General features: G+C 40.4%; 1 non-coding gene across 1 annotated transcript; it reads left to right on the top strand.

Moving 5' to 3' along the window:
• Nucleotides 1-10,897: 10,897 nt before the first annotated feature.
• Nucleotides 10,898-11,001, top strand: LOC112766426 (small nucleolar RNA R71). The gene has a single exon (XR_003184341.1). It is a non-coding gene; the product is annotated as a small nucleolar RNA R71 (small nucleolar RNA).
• Nucleotides 11,002-13,737: the final 2,736 nt, after the last annotated feature.

Raw genomic sequence — 13,737 nt, 5'->3', positions numbered from 1 at the left:
TTCTCCTGCCAACAAAGAGGAAAAGAAGGCTCCCCACTCTCATCTAGAAAGAAAGGTCGGACGTCTCCAGTAGCCCGGACCTTGAAATAAAAATTCTTAAAATCGTGAAAGGACTCATCATACAAGGTACAAAACTTTCTTCCCTGGTTAGCCCTAAAAGAGACCCAAGATACCTTCCCTCCACCCGACCCCGGCTTCGTCAACACAAACAAGTAGGAAAAAAGAGAAATAGAGGGAGCAACACCCAAAAACTGACACAAAAGTTGAAACAGCTTCAAAAACGCCCAAGAGTTTGGATGGAGCTGCGTAGGGGCAAGGTTACAAGACCACAACACCTCGGACTCTAGGTCGGTAAAAGGAAGTCGGACACTCAACTTAGAGAAAAAACAATCATAAGCGTAAAAGAAGAGCTTCTCGGAACTATCTAAGGGCGGGAAGCAAACTCTCTCCTCGGAATCCGGGGCTACTAATTCATAATCCCTCTCAGACTCTCTATCTTCACATATGCTACATTGCCTACGAAACCTAGCTAAATACTCAGAATCTACCACAGAAGGGACTCTTAGAGGAACAGGATCTACCCAACCAAGACCACTTGGAATCTTGGTCGACATCGCTTGAAGAACCTTTCGAGACATAAAATTCTTGCCTACAAAGAAGAATACAACAGCAAAGCAAAAATCACATAAAAGCAGACAGCGAAAACCCATCCAGCAAAGCAAGAAAACAAAAATCTTTTAGAAGAAAATACAGCAACCCGGAGCAAAATACCAAAGAACAAAAAAGAGTCCCCCCCCATACAAACAAACAAAACAATGGCGGCGCCTCTTTTCGGGGCAACCCAGGCATAGAGAAAAAAGAAACAGAAAGCATATGTGCACAAGAAAAGAGATGGGAACAAACCTGGAAGAAGGAAAGAGGACGATGAGCTCCGAAGAAAGGAGAGCAGAACGGCGGCGCAGAGAAAACCCCGGAAGAACACGCAGAAAGACTCGGGGAAGAAGAAAAAGAAAGGAGAAATGTCGCTCGAAAAAAGAGATGGCAAAACTCAGAAAAACAGGAAGAGAACAGAACAAACGAGAAAAAAGGAAGGGAGCAAATAAATAATGCCTTCACAGAGCCCGAACGGAAATCGAGGAGAAACGGTAAAATGCAATAAATGCTGAAACGGCCATTTTTGAAATTTGAAAAACTACTATGCCCGAGCTCGACCTCTCAAAAAGGACGAACTCGGGCAGGGGCACTGTTCATACCCTGACCGAGCTCCTCTAAATCGGCAACTTTATGAAAGGTCCGACCTCGTCCCGAGGCCCACGCCTGAGGTCGGACCTCGGACAAACAAAGCTAAGAAGGCCCATCAGAAAGGAACGCAGCCCAAAACCTAAAGGCCGGAAAGGCCTGGGAAAGGCGGTTCCACAAAGATAGAGATAAAACTCCCAAAAGATAAGATAAGATCAGAATATCTTATCCAGGGAAGATCACGGCCAACTATTATAAATACACTGGAGCACCCAGGTATAAACCATACTCTAATTCTACTCAATATCTGCTTGGACCCATGCTAACTTAAGCATCGGAGTGTCATTGCAGGTACAACCACCAACCACTCCACATATCAAGCTCGGGTCCCTGACCCCCACCTCGGGCCTCACCAAGACGACCGAGCTACTCGTTTCAGGTAACCCTCGGAACAGTAACAGTACCCAGTAATGTAAGATATAAGACTCTAGGACGCTAAAGGCAATCCTAGAACTTTATATTAATCATAAGATTCAAACTTAAAGCATAACCAAATTTAAAACCATAATAAAATGGGGTAATCTAACTTAGGAAATTTCTAGTCTAAAATTTACACTGCTGTCCCACAGCCTTCGCCAGCCTAACCGCCATACGATCTCATTGCTACCTCCTATCGAACCTCGTTAATCCCAGTAGAAAACACAAATAATTAATACAAGTAAAGCACAAGTAATTATCAAGTATAGCAGGTAAATCAAGAAGCACTTAAGCATGTTATACAATTAGACATATTATGCAAGTAAACAAAGCAAGCAACCATATAGAAGATGCACATGATGAATGCCTGCCCTATTAGCCGTGATATCATATTGTCAGTTCAACTGCCAACCCGACATATTCCCACGGAAATGTCGCTTTTCGGTCACGAATAAAATGGGTACCCCCAGGGATATCGTGCCCGGCACACGGTCTAGGGATATAGTGCCCACGAACACTCTTGTGATTCTGAAAAGATGCGAGCGGGATACTCGGCTACAGACCTCACATCTCAATGTAAGCAGGACTACCCACTGCCCTTACGCCGCCGCCATGACCTCGACAGGCGGGATTAACCTATCGTCCCTGCCAGGCACATAGCGTCTCATCAATACCAGTATCAAACATTATATATTCCATCAGTGATCACTTTCAATATTTATTAATTCATTATTTATCCTCGTGTCCCAGACTCATTACAGCCATTATCAATTCTCAATTTCACAGCTCATCATGCTCATCCTCAACATAAGTACTCTTCCAATCCACACAATTAATCCATCCTCAATACTTGATGAGCGGATAATTTGTACGCTTTTTGGCATTATTTTTAGTATGTTTTTAGTATGTTTTAGTTAGTTTTTAGTATATTTTTTTAGTTTTTAGTTAAAATTCACTTTTCTGGACTTTACTATGAGTTTGTGTGTTTTTCTGTGATTTCAGGTATTTTCTGGCTGAAATTGAGGGACTTGAGCAAAAATCTGATTCAGAGACTAAAAAGGACTGCAGATGCTGTTGGATTCTGACCTCCCTGCACTCGAAGTGGATTTTCTGGAGCTACAGAAGCCCAATTGGCGCGCTCTTAACGGCGTTGGAAAGTAGACATTCTGGGCTTTTCAGCAATATATGATAGTTCGTACTTTGCCCAAGATTTGATGGCCCAAACCGGTGTTCAGACTCACCATCAGAATTCCCAGCGTTAAACGTCGGAACTGGCACAAGGATGGGAGTTAAACGCCCAAACTGGCATAAAAGCTGGCGTTTAACTCCAAGAGGAGTCTCTACACGAAAATGCTTCAATGCTCAGCCCAAGCACACACCAAGTGGGCCCGGAAGTGGATTTTTATGTCATTTACTCATCTCTGTAAACCCTAGGCTACTAGTTCTTTATAAATAGGACCTTTTGCTATTGTATTTTCATCTTGGTAGCTATCTTTATTCTTATGCTATCTTAGATCATTGGGAGGCTGGCCATTCGGCCATGCCTAGACCTTGTTCTTATGTATTTTCAACGGTGGAGTTTCTACACACCATAGATTAAGGTGTGGAGCTCTGCTGTACCTCGAGTATTAATGCAATTACTATTGTTCTTCTATTCAATTCAGCTTGTTCTTGTTCCAAGATATCACTTGTTCTTCAACCTGATGAATGTGATGATCCGTGACACTCATCATCATTCTCACTCATGAACGTGTGACTGTCAATCACCTCCGTTCTACCTTAGATTGGGTGGATATCTCTTGGATTCTTTAACCGTAATCTTCGTGGGATGAGCTAGAATTGATGACTGCATTCAAGAGAATCCGGAAGGTCTAAACCTTGTCTGTGGTATTCTGAGTAGGATTCAATGATTGAATGACTGTGACGAGCTTCAAACTCGCGATTGTGGGGCGTTAGTGACAGACACAAAAGAATCAATGGATTCTATTCTGACATGATCGAGAACCGACAGCTGAATAGCCATGGCGTGACAGGGTGCGTTGAACATTTTCACTGAGAGGATGGGAGGTAGCCACTGACAATAGTGAAACCCTACATACAACTTGCCATGGAAAGGAGTAAGAAGGATTGGATGAAGACAGTAGGAAAGCAGAGAGACGGAAGGAACACAGCATCTCCATACGCTTATCTGAAATTCCCACCAATGAATTGTATAAGTATCTCTATCTTTATCTTTATGTTTTATTCGTATATCATTCATAACCATTTGAGTTTGCCTGACTAAGATTTACAAGGTGACCATAGCTTGCTTCATACCAACAATCTCTGTGGGATCGACCCTTACTCGCGTAAGGTTTATTACTTGGACGACCCAGTACACTTGCTGGTTAGTTGTGCGAAGTTGTGTTTATGCCATGTGGTGGACGAAATTGTGATTCCCTTTTTTCTTGTAATTGGATTTATGCTCTGAGGGCATTGTTTATTTCCTTCACAATCTCGTTCAACTAACCAGCAAGTGTACTGGGTCGTCCAAGTAATAACCTTACGTGAGTAAGGGTCGAATCCACAGAGATTGTTGGTATGAAGCAAGCTATGGTCACCTTGCAAATCTCAGTTAGGCAGATTAAAATAGTTTTATGGGTTTTCGAAAATAGAAATAATGAAAGGGATAAAGATACTTATGCAGATTCATTGGTAGGAATTTCAGATAAGCGGATGGAGATGCTGTAGAGCTCTTGGACGCCTGCTCTTCTACTGCTTCTAATCAATCCTTCTCACTCCTTTCCATGGCAAGCTTTGTATAGGGGTTCACCATCAACTGTGGCTACTTTCATTCCTCACGGGGAAATAACCTGTGCGGCTGTCACTCGCACAGCTAACCAGTCTGGAGGCATCACCCATGGCTGATGGCTACATCCCATCCTCGCAGTGAAAACTATGCTAACGCACTCTGTCACAGTACGGCTAATCACCGGTTGGTTCCCGCTCCTACTGGAATAGAATCCCTCTTTTGCGTCTGTCACTAACGCCCAGCAGGTTAAAGTTTGAAGCACGTCACGGTCATTCATTACCGGAATCCTACTCGGAACACCACAGACAAGGTTGGACTTTCCGGATTCCCAGGATCCTACTCGGAATACCACAGACAAGGTGAGACTTTCCGGACCCTCATAAATGCCGCCATCTATCTAGCTTATACCACGAAGATTCTGTTGGGGAATCTAAGAGATACACATTCAAGCTCTGTTGCATGTAGAACGGACATGGTTGTCAATCATGCGCATTCATAAGTGAGAATGATAATGAGGGTAATCTGACTCATAACATTCATCATGTTCTTGGGTACGAATGAATATCTTGGAATAAGAATAAGAGAGATTTGAATAAAAGAAGATAGAATTTCATTAATACTTGAGGTACAGCAGAGCTCCACACCCTTAATCTCTGGTGTGCAGAAACTCCACCGTTAAAAATACATAAGCAAAGAGTTCAGGCATGGCCGAATGGCCAGCCTCTCTAACGTGATCAATGATCTCCTAAGATGAAGAATAAAACAAAACTGAGACCAAAGATGAGATCAAAGATGTCTAATACAATAGATAAATGTCCTATATATACTAGACTAGCTACTAGGGTTTACATGAGTAAGTAATTGATGCATAAATCCACTTCCGGGGCCCACTTGGTGTGTGCTTGGGCTGAGCTTGATCAATCCACGAGCTGAGGCATTTCCTGGAGTTGAACGCCGAGTTATGACGTGTTTTGGGCGTTCAACTCCGGATCATGACGTTTTTCTGGCGTTTAACTCCAGACAGCAGCATGAACTTGGCGTTTAACGCCAAGTTACGTCGTCAATCTTCGAATAAAGTATGAACTATTATATATTGCTGGAAAGCCCTGGATGTCTACTTTCCAACGCCATTGAGAGCGTGCCAATTGGAGTTCTGTAGCTCCAGAAAATCCATTTCGAGTGCAGGGAGGTCAGAATCCAACAGCATCAGCAGTCCTTTTGTCAGCCTTCTTCAGAGTTTTGCTCAAATCCCTCAATTTCAGTCAGAATTTACCTGAAATCACAGAAAAACACACAAACTCATAGTAAAGTCCAGAAATGTGAATTTAACATAAAAACTAATGAAAACATCCCTAAAAGTAGCTTAAACTTACTAAAAACTATATGAAAACAATGCCAAAAAGCGTATAAATTATCCGCTCATCACAACACCAAACTTAAATTGTTGCTTGTCCCCAAGCAACTGAAAATCAAATAGGATAAAAAGAAGAGAATATACTATAAATTCCAAAATATCAATGAATATTAATTTAATTAGATGAGCGGGACTTGTAGCTTTTTGCTTCTGAACAGTTTTGGCATCTCACTTTTTCCTTTGTAGTTTAGAGTGATTGGCTTCTCTAGGAACTTAGAATTTCAGATAGTGTTATTGACTTTCCTAGTTAGGCATGTTGATTCTTGAACACAGCTACTTTATGAGTCTTGGCTGTGGCCCTAAGCACTTTGTCTTCCAGTATTACCACCGGATACACAAATGCCACAGACACATAACTGGGTGAACCTTTTCAGATTGTGACTTAGCTTTGCTAAAGTCCCCAGTTAGTGGTGTCCAGAGCTCTTAAGCACACTCTTTAGCTTTGGATCACGACTTTAACCATTCAGTCTCAAGCTTTTCACTTGGACCTTCATGACACAAGCACATGGTTAGGGACAGCTTGATTTAGCCGCTTAGGCCTGGATTTTATTTCCTTGGGCCCTCCTATCCATTGATGCTCAAAGCCTTGGATCCTTGCTACCCTTGCCTTTTGGTTTTAAGGGCTATTGGCTTTTTCTGCTTGCTTTTTCTTTTTCTTTCTCAATTTTTCGCCTTTTTTTTTTCACAAGCTTTTGCTTTTTCACTGCTTTTTCTTGCTTCAAGAATCAATTTCATGATGTTTTTCAGATCATCAATAACATTTCTCTTTGTTCATCATTCTTTCAAGAGCCAACAATTTTAACACTCATAAACAACAAGATCAAAAATATGCACTGTTCAAGCATTCATTCAGAAAACAAAAATTATTGCCACCACATCAATATAATTAAATTAAATTCACTAATAATTTCGAAAATTATGTACTTCTTGTTCTTTTGAATTAAAACATTTTTCTTTTAAGAGAGGTGAAGGATTCATGAAATTATTCATAATCTTTAAGGCATGGTTACATACTAATGATCATGAAGTAAAGACACAAAACATAAATAAACATAACACTTAAAAACCGAAAACAGAAAGAAAATAAAGAACAAGGAATGAATCCACCTCTTAGTGGCGTCTTCTTCTTGAAGGACCAATGATGTTCTTCAACTCTTCTATGTCCCTTCCTTGCCTTTGTTGCTCTTCCCTCATGGCTCTTTGATCTTCTCTTATTTCTTGAAGAGTGAGGGCGTGTTCATGGTGTTCCACCCTTAGTTGTTCCACGTTTTGGCTCAAGTCTTCTAAGGAGGTACTGAGTTGCTCCCAATAGATGTTGGGAGGAAAGTGCATTCCATGAGGCATTTGTTGATGAACTTCCTCATGTTCTCCTTGGGGGCCGTGAGGAACTTCCCTTGTTTGCTCCATCCTCTTCTTGGTGATGGGCTTGTCTTCTTCAATGGAGACATCTCCATCTATGATAACTCCGGCTGAATAGCATAGATGGCATATGAGGTGGGGGAAGGCTAGCCGTGCCATGTATGAAGGCTTGTCAGCTATTTTGTAGAGTTCATTGGCTATGACTTCATGAACCTCTACTTCCTCTCCAATCATGATGCTATGAATCATGATTGCCCGATCCACAGTAACTTCAGATCGGTTGCTTGTAGGGATGATGGATCTTTGGATGAACTCCAGCCATCCTCTAGCTACAGGCTTGAGGTCCAGTCTTCTTAGTTGGACCGGTTTGCCTTTGGAGTCTACTCTCCATTGGGTGCCTTCCACACAAATGTCCATTAGGACTTGGTCCAACCTTTGATTGAAGTTGACCCTCCTTGTGTAGGGGCGTTCATCACCTTGCATCATGGGTAGATGAAACGCCAACCTCACATTTTCCGGACTGAAATCTAAGTATTTCCCCCGAACCATTGTGAGATAATTCTTTGGATTCGGGTTCATACTTTGATCATGGTTCCTTGTGATCCATGCATTAGCATAGAACTCTTGAACCATCAGTAATCCGACTTGTTGCATGGGGTTGGTTATGACTTCCCACCCTCTTCTTTGGATCTCATGTCAGATTTCCGGATACTCATTCTTTTTGAGCTTGAAGGGGACCTCGGGGATCACCTTCTTCTTTGCCACAACATCATAGAAGTGGTCTTGGTGGCTCTTGGAGATGAATCTCTCCTTCTCCCATGATTCGGAAGTGGAAGCTTTTGCCTTCCCTTTTCCTTTTCTTGAGGAAACTCCGGTCTTGGGTGCCATTGATGGTGAATGAAAAATAAAAAGCTAGGCTTTTTACCACACCAAACTTAAAATTTGCTCGTCCTCGAGCAAAAAGAAAAGAAGAGTAGAAGAAGAAGAAGAGAATTTGGAAGAGAGGGAGAGAAGTGGGTTCGGCTATATGAGAGAAGAATGGGTAGTGTTGTGTGAAAATGAAGAAGAAAGGAGAGGTATTTATAGGGAGGGGGGAGGGTTATGTTTCGGCCATTTTGGGTGGGAAAGGGTGGGAAATTGAATTTGAATGTAATGGAGGTAGGTGGGGTTTATGGAGAAGAGGAGGTTGATGTGAATGGTGCATGGGGTAATTGGGAAGAGAAATTGATGTGATTGGTGAAGGTTTTTGGGAATTGTGACATGGATATTCAAATCACAAAAGTAGGATTAAGAGGGAAGGTGAGAATTGGGTAGGTGGGGATCCTGTGGGGTCCACAGATCCTGAGGTAGGGATCCTGTGGGGTCCACAGGTCCTGAGGTGAAAAGAAATACCATTCCTTCACCCTATAGGCGTGTAAATTGCCTTCATGCACCATTCTGGCGTTCAAACGCCCATTGGTGCATGTTCTGGGCGTTAAACGCCCATGTGATGCTTGATCTGGGCGTTAAACGCCCATGTGATGCTTGATTCTGGCGTTGAACGCCAGTTTCAAGCTTGTTTCTGGCGTTCAGCGCCAGATTGTCCTCTGCGTGCGCATCCTGGCGTTAAACGCCAGGATGTTGCTTGTTTTGGGCGTTCAGCGCCAGGAAGATGCTCTGTTCTGGCGCTGAACGCTGGCCAGATGCATCTTCTGGGCGCTGAACGCCGGCCCGTGCGTCCTCCAGGGTGAAAAATTTTTTCTTCTGTTTTTGACTCTGTTTTTAATTTTTTTTATTTTTTTCATGACTCCTCATGATCATGTACCTAATTAAACACAAAAATAACAAAGAAACAAAATAAAATAAAATTAGATAAATAAAATTGGGTTGCCTCCCAACAAGCGCTTCTTTAATGTCAATAGCTTGACAGTGGCTCTCATGGAGCCACAGAGCAATCAAGTCAATGTTGTCTAGTCCCAACACCAAACTTAGAGTTTGGATATGGGGTTTGAACACCAAACTTAGAGTTTGGTTGTGGCTTCACAACACCAAACTTAGAGTTTGACTGTGTGGGCTCTTCTTGACCTTGAACTGAGAGAAGCTCTTCATGCTTACTCTCTTTTGTCACAGAGGGATTGCCATGTGCTTGAAACACAAGGTATTCTCCATTCAATTGAAGGACTAACTCTCCTCTGTTGACATCTATCACAGCTTCTGCTGTGGCTAGGAAAGGTCTTCCTAGGATGATGCATTTATCATCTTCCTTCCTAGTATCTAGGATTATGAAGTCAGCAGGGATGTAAAAGTCTTCAACTTTTACAAGCACGTCCTCTACTATCCCATGAGCTTCTCTCATGGACTTGTCTGCCAATTGTAATGAGAACAAGGCAGGTTGTACCTCAATGATCCCTAGCTTCTCCATTACAGAGAGTGGCATAAGGTTTATTCCTGACCCAAGGTCACATAGAGCTTTTTCAAAGCTCATGGTGCCAATGGTGCAAGGTATTAAGAACTTGCCAGGATCTTGTTTCTTTTGAGGTAGAGTTTCCTGAATCCAAGTATCCAAATCACTAATGAGCAGGGGAGGTTCACTTTCCCAAGTCTCATTACCAAATAGCTTGGCATTCAGCTTCATGATAGCTCCTAAATATTGAGCAACTTGCTCTCCAGTCACATCTTCATCCTCTTCAGAGGATGAATAATAGTCAGAGCTCATGAATGGCAGAAGGAGATTGAATGGAATCTCTATGGTCTCTGTATGAGCCTCAGATTCCTCAGGATCCTTATTAGGAAGCTCCTTCTTGCTTGGAGGACGTCCCAGGAGGTCTTCCTCACTAGGATTTTCGTCCTCCTCCTCCTTTGTGCATTCGGCCATGTTGACTAAGTCAATGGCTTTGCACTCTCCTTTTGGATTCTCTTCTGTATTACTTGGGAGAATACTGGGAGGAGTTTCAATAACTTTCTTACTCAGCTGGCCTACTTGTGCCTCCAAATTTCTAATGGAGGATCTGGTTTCATTCATGAAACTGAAAGTGGCCTTTGACAGATCAGAGACTATATTAGCTAAATTAGAATTATTTTGTTCAGCATTCTCTGTCTGTTGCTGAGAAGATGATGGATATGGCTTACTATTATTCAGCCTATTGCGTCCACCATTGTTGAAGCCTTGTTGAGGCTTTTGTTGATCCTTCCAGGAGAAATTTGGATGATTTCTCCATGATGGGTTATAGGTATTTCCATATGGTTCACCCAGATAATTAACCTCTGCCATGGCAGGGTTCTCAGGATCATAAGCTTCTTCAGAAGCTGCCTCTCTAGTGCTGTTGGATGCATGTTGCAATCCATTCAGATTTTGAGAGATAATGTTGACCTGTTGAGTCAACATTTTGTTCTGAGCCAATATGGCATTCAGAGTGTCAATTTCAAGAACTCCTTTCTTCTGAGGGGCTCCATTATTCACAGAATTCCTCTCAGAGGTATACATGAACTGGTTGTTAGCAACCATGTCAATGAGTTCTTGAGCCTCTTCAGGCGTTTTCTTCAGGTGAATAGATCCACCTGCAGAATGGTCCAATGACATTTTCGAAAATTCAGAGAGACCATAATAGAATATATCTAATAGGGTCCATTCTGAAAACATGTCAGATGGACATCTTTTGGTCAACTGCTTGTATCTTTCCCAAGCTTCATAGAGGGATTCACCATCTTTTTGTTTGAAGGTTTGAACATCCACTCTCAACTTGCTCAGCTTTTGAGGAGGAAAGAATTTATCCAAGAAGGCAGTGACCAGCTTATCCCAAGAGTCCAGGCTATCCTTAGGTTGTGAATCCAACCATATTCTAGCTCTGTCTCTTACAGCAAAAGGGAAAAGCATGAGTCTGTAGACTTCAGGATTAACTCCATTCGTCTTTACAGTATCACAGACTTGCAAGAACTCAGTTAAAAACTGATAGGGATCTTCAGATGGAAGCCCATAAAACTTGCAGTTTTGTTGCATTAATGCAACTAGTTGAGGCTTAAGCTCAAAGTTATTGGCTCCAATGGCAGGAATGGAGATGCTTCTTCCATCAAACTTGGATGTTGGCTTTGTGAAGTCACCAAGCATTCTCCTTGCATTATTATCATTATTATTTGTGGCTGCCATGTCCTTCTCCTGTTCGAAAATTTCTGAAAGGTTGTTTCTGGATTGTTGTAATTTAGCTTCTCTTAATTTTCTCTTCAGAGTCCTTTCAGGTTCTGGATCAACTTCAACAGGAGTGCCTTTATCCTTGTTCCTGCTCATAAGAAAGAGAAGAAAAAAAGAAAAGAAAAAGGAATCCTCTATGTCACAGTATAGAGATTCCCTTATGTTAGTAGAAGAAGAAAGAGGTAGAAGAATGAAGAAGGAGGTTCGGATTTGTGGATGAAGAGAGGTGAAGAGAAGTGTTAGTAATTAATTAATTAAATAGAATAAGAAAAGAGAAAGAAATTTTCGAAAATAATTTTGAAAAAATGGTTAGTGATTTTCGAAAATCAAAGACAAAATATACTTAAAATTAAAATTTAAAACAAAAAGAATTTTTGAAAAAGAGAGGGAGAATTTTCGAAAATTAGAGAGGGAAAAGTAGTTAAGTGGTTTTGAAAAAGATAAGAGACAAACAAAAAGTTAGTTAGTTGATTGAAAGAGATTTGAAATCAAATTTTGAAAAAGATAAGAAGATAAGAAGTTAGATAAGATATTTTGAAATCAAATTTTGAAAAAGATAAGATTTTTGAAAAAGATAAGATAAAAAGATAAAAAGATTTTTAAGAAAAAGATATTTTGAAAAAGATTTAATTTTTAAAATTACTTAACTAACAAGAAACTACAAGATAAGATTCTAGAACTTAAAGATTGAACCTTTCTTAACAAGAAAGTAACAAACTTCAAATTTTTGAACCAATCACATTACTTGTTAGTTAATTTTCGAAAATTAGATATAAAGATAAGAAAAATATTTTTGAAAATATTTTGAAAATTAATTTTGAAATTTTCGAAAATTATAAAAAATGAAAAAGATATGATTTTTGAAAAAAGATTTTGAAAAGATAAGATTTTTAAAATTGAAATTTTGACTTGACTTGTAAGAAACAACTAATTTTAAAAATTTTTGACCAAGTCAACCCAAAATTTCGAAAATTTGGAGGGAAATAAGGAAAAGATATTTTTGATTTTTAAATTTTTAAAGAAAAACACAAAAATGACCCAAAACATGAAAATTTTGGATCAAGACACAAGATGCATGCAAGAATGCTATGAATGTCAAGATGAACACCAAGAACACTATGAAGATCATGATGAACATCAAGAACATATTTTGAAAAATTTTTGATGCAAAGAAAACATGCAAAACATCAAACTTAGAAATTTTTAATGCATGAAAAATATGAATGCAAAAATGCACAAGAAAAACAAGGAAAGACACAAAACAAGAAATCATCAAGATCAAACAAGAAGACTTGTCAAGAACAACTTGAAGATCATGAAGAACACTATGAATGCATGGGATTTTCGAAAAAATGCAAGAAAAATTTTAAAAGCATGCAATTGACACCAAACTTAAAAATTAGCACAAGATTCAAACAAGAAACACAAAATATTTTTGATTTTTATGATTTTCTAATTTTTTTGTATTTTTATTAATTTTTTCGAAAATATTTTTGGAAAAACGAAAAATAAAAGAAAAATTTTTGAAAAAGATTTTTGGAAAGAAAATTACCTAATCTGAGCAACAAGATGAACCGTCAGTTGTCCATACTCGAACAATCCCCGGCAACGGCGCCAAAAACTTGGTGGACGAAATTGTGATTCCCTTTTTTCTTGTAATTGGATTTATGCTCTGAGGGCATTGTTTATTTCCTTCACAATCTCGTTCAACTAACCAGCAAGTGTACTGGGTCGTCCAAGTAATAACCTTACGTGAGTAAGGGTCGAATCCACAGAGATTGTTGGTATGAAGCAAGCTATGGTCACCTTGCAAATCTCAGTTAGGCAGATTAAAATAGTTTTATGGGTTTTCGAAAATAGAAATAATGAAAGGGATAAAGATACTTATGCAGATTCATTGGTAGGAATTTCAGATAAGCGGATGGAGATGCTGTAGAGCTCTTGGACGCCTGCTCTTCTACTGCTTCTAATCAATCCTTCTCACTCCTTTCCATGGCAAGCTTTGTATAGGGGTTCACCATCAACTGTGGCTACTTTCATTCCTCACGGGGAAATAACCTGTGCGGCTGTCACTCGCACAGCTAACCAGTCTGGAGGCATCACCCATGGCTGATGGCTACATCCCATCCTCGCAGTGAAAACTATGCTAACGCACTCTGTCACAGTACGGCTAATCACCGGTTGGTTCCCGCTCCTACTGGAATAGAATCCCTCTTTTGCGTCTGTCACTAACGCCCAGCAGGTTAAAGTTTGAAGCACGTCACGGTCATTCATTACCGGAATCCTACTCGG

Source organism: Arachis hypogaea, chromosome 2, assembly GCF_003086295.3.
Source record: "Arachis hypogaea cultivar Tifrunner chromosome 2, arahy.Tifrunner.gnm2.J5K5, whole genome shotgun sequence".
Lineage (NCBI taxonomy): Eukaryota > Viridiplantae > Streptophyta > Magnoliopsida > Fabales > Fabaceae > Arachis > Arachis hypogaea.
The sequence above is the reverse complement of the archived record's forward strand: the minus strand, read 5'-3'. Positions and strand labels throughout refer to the sequence as shown.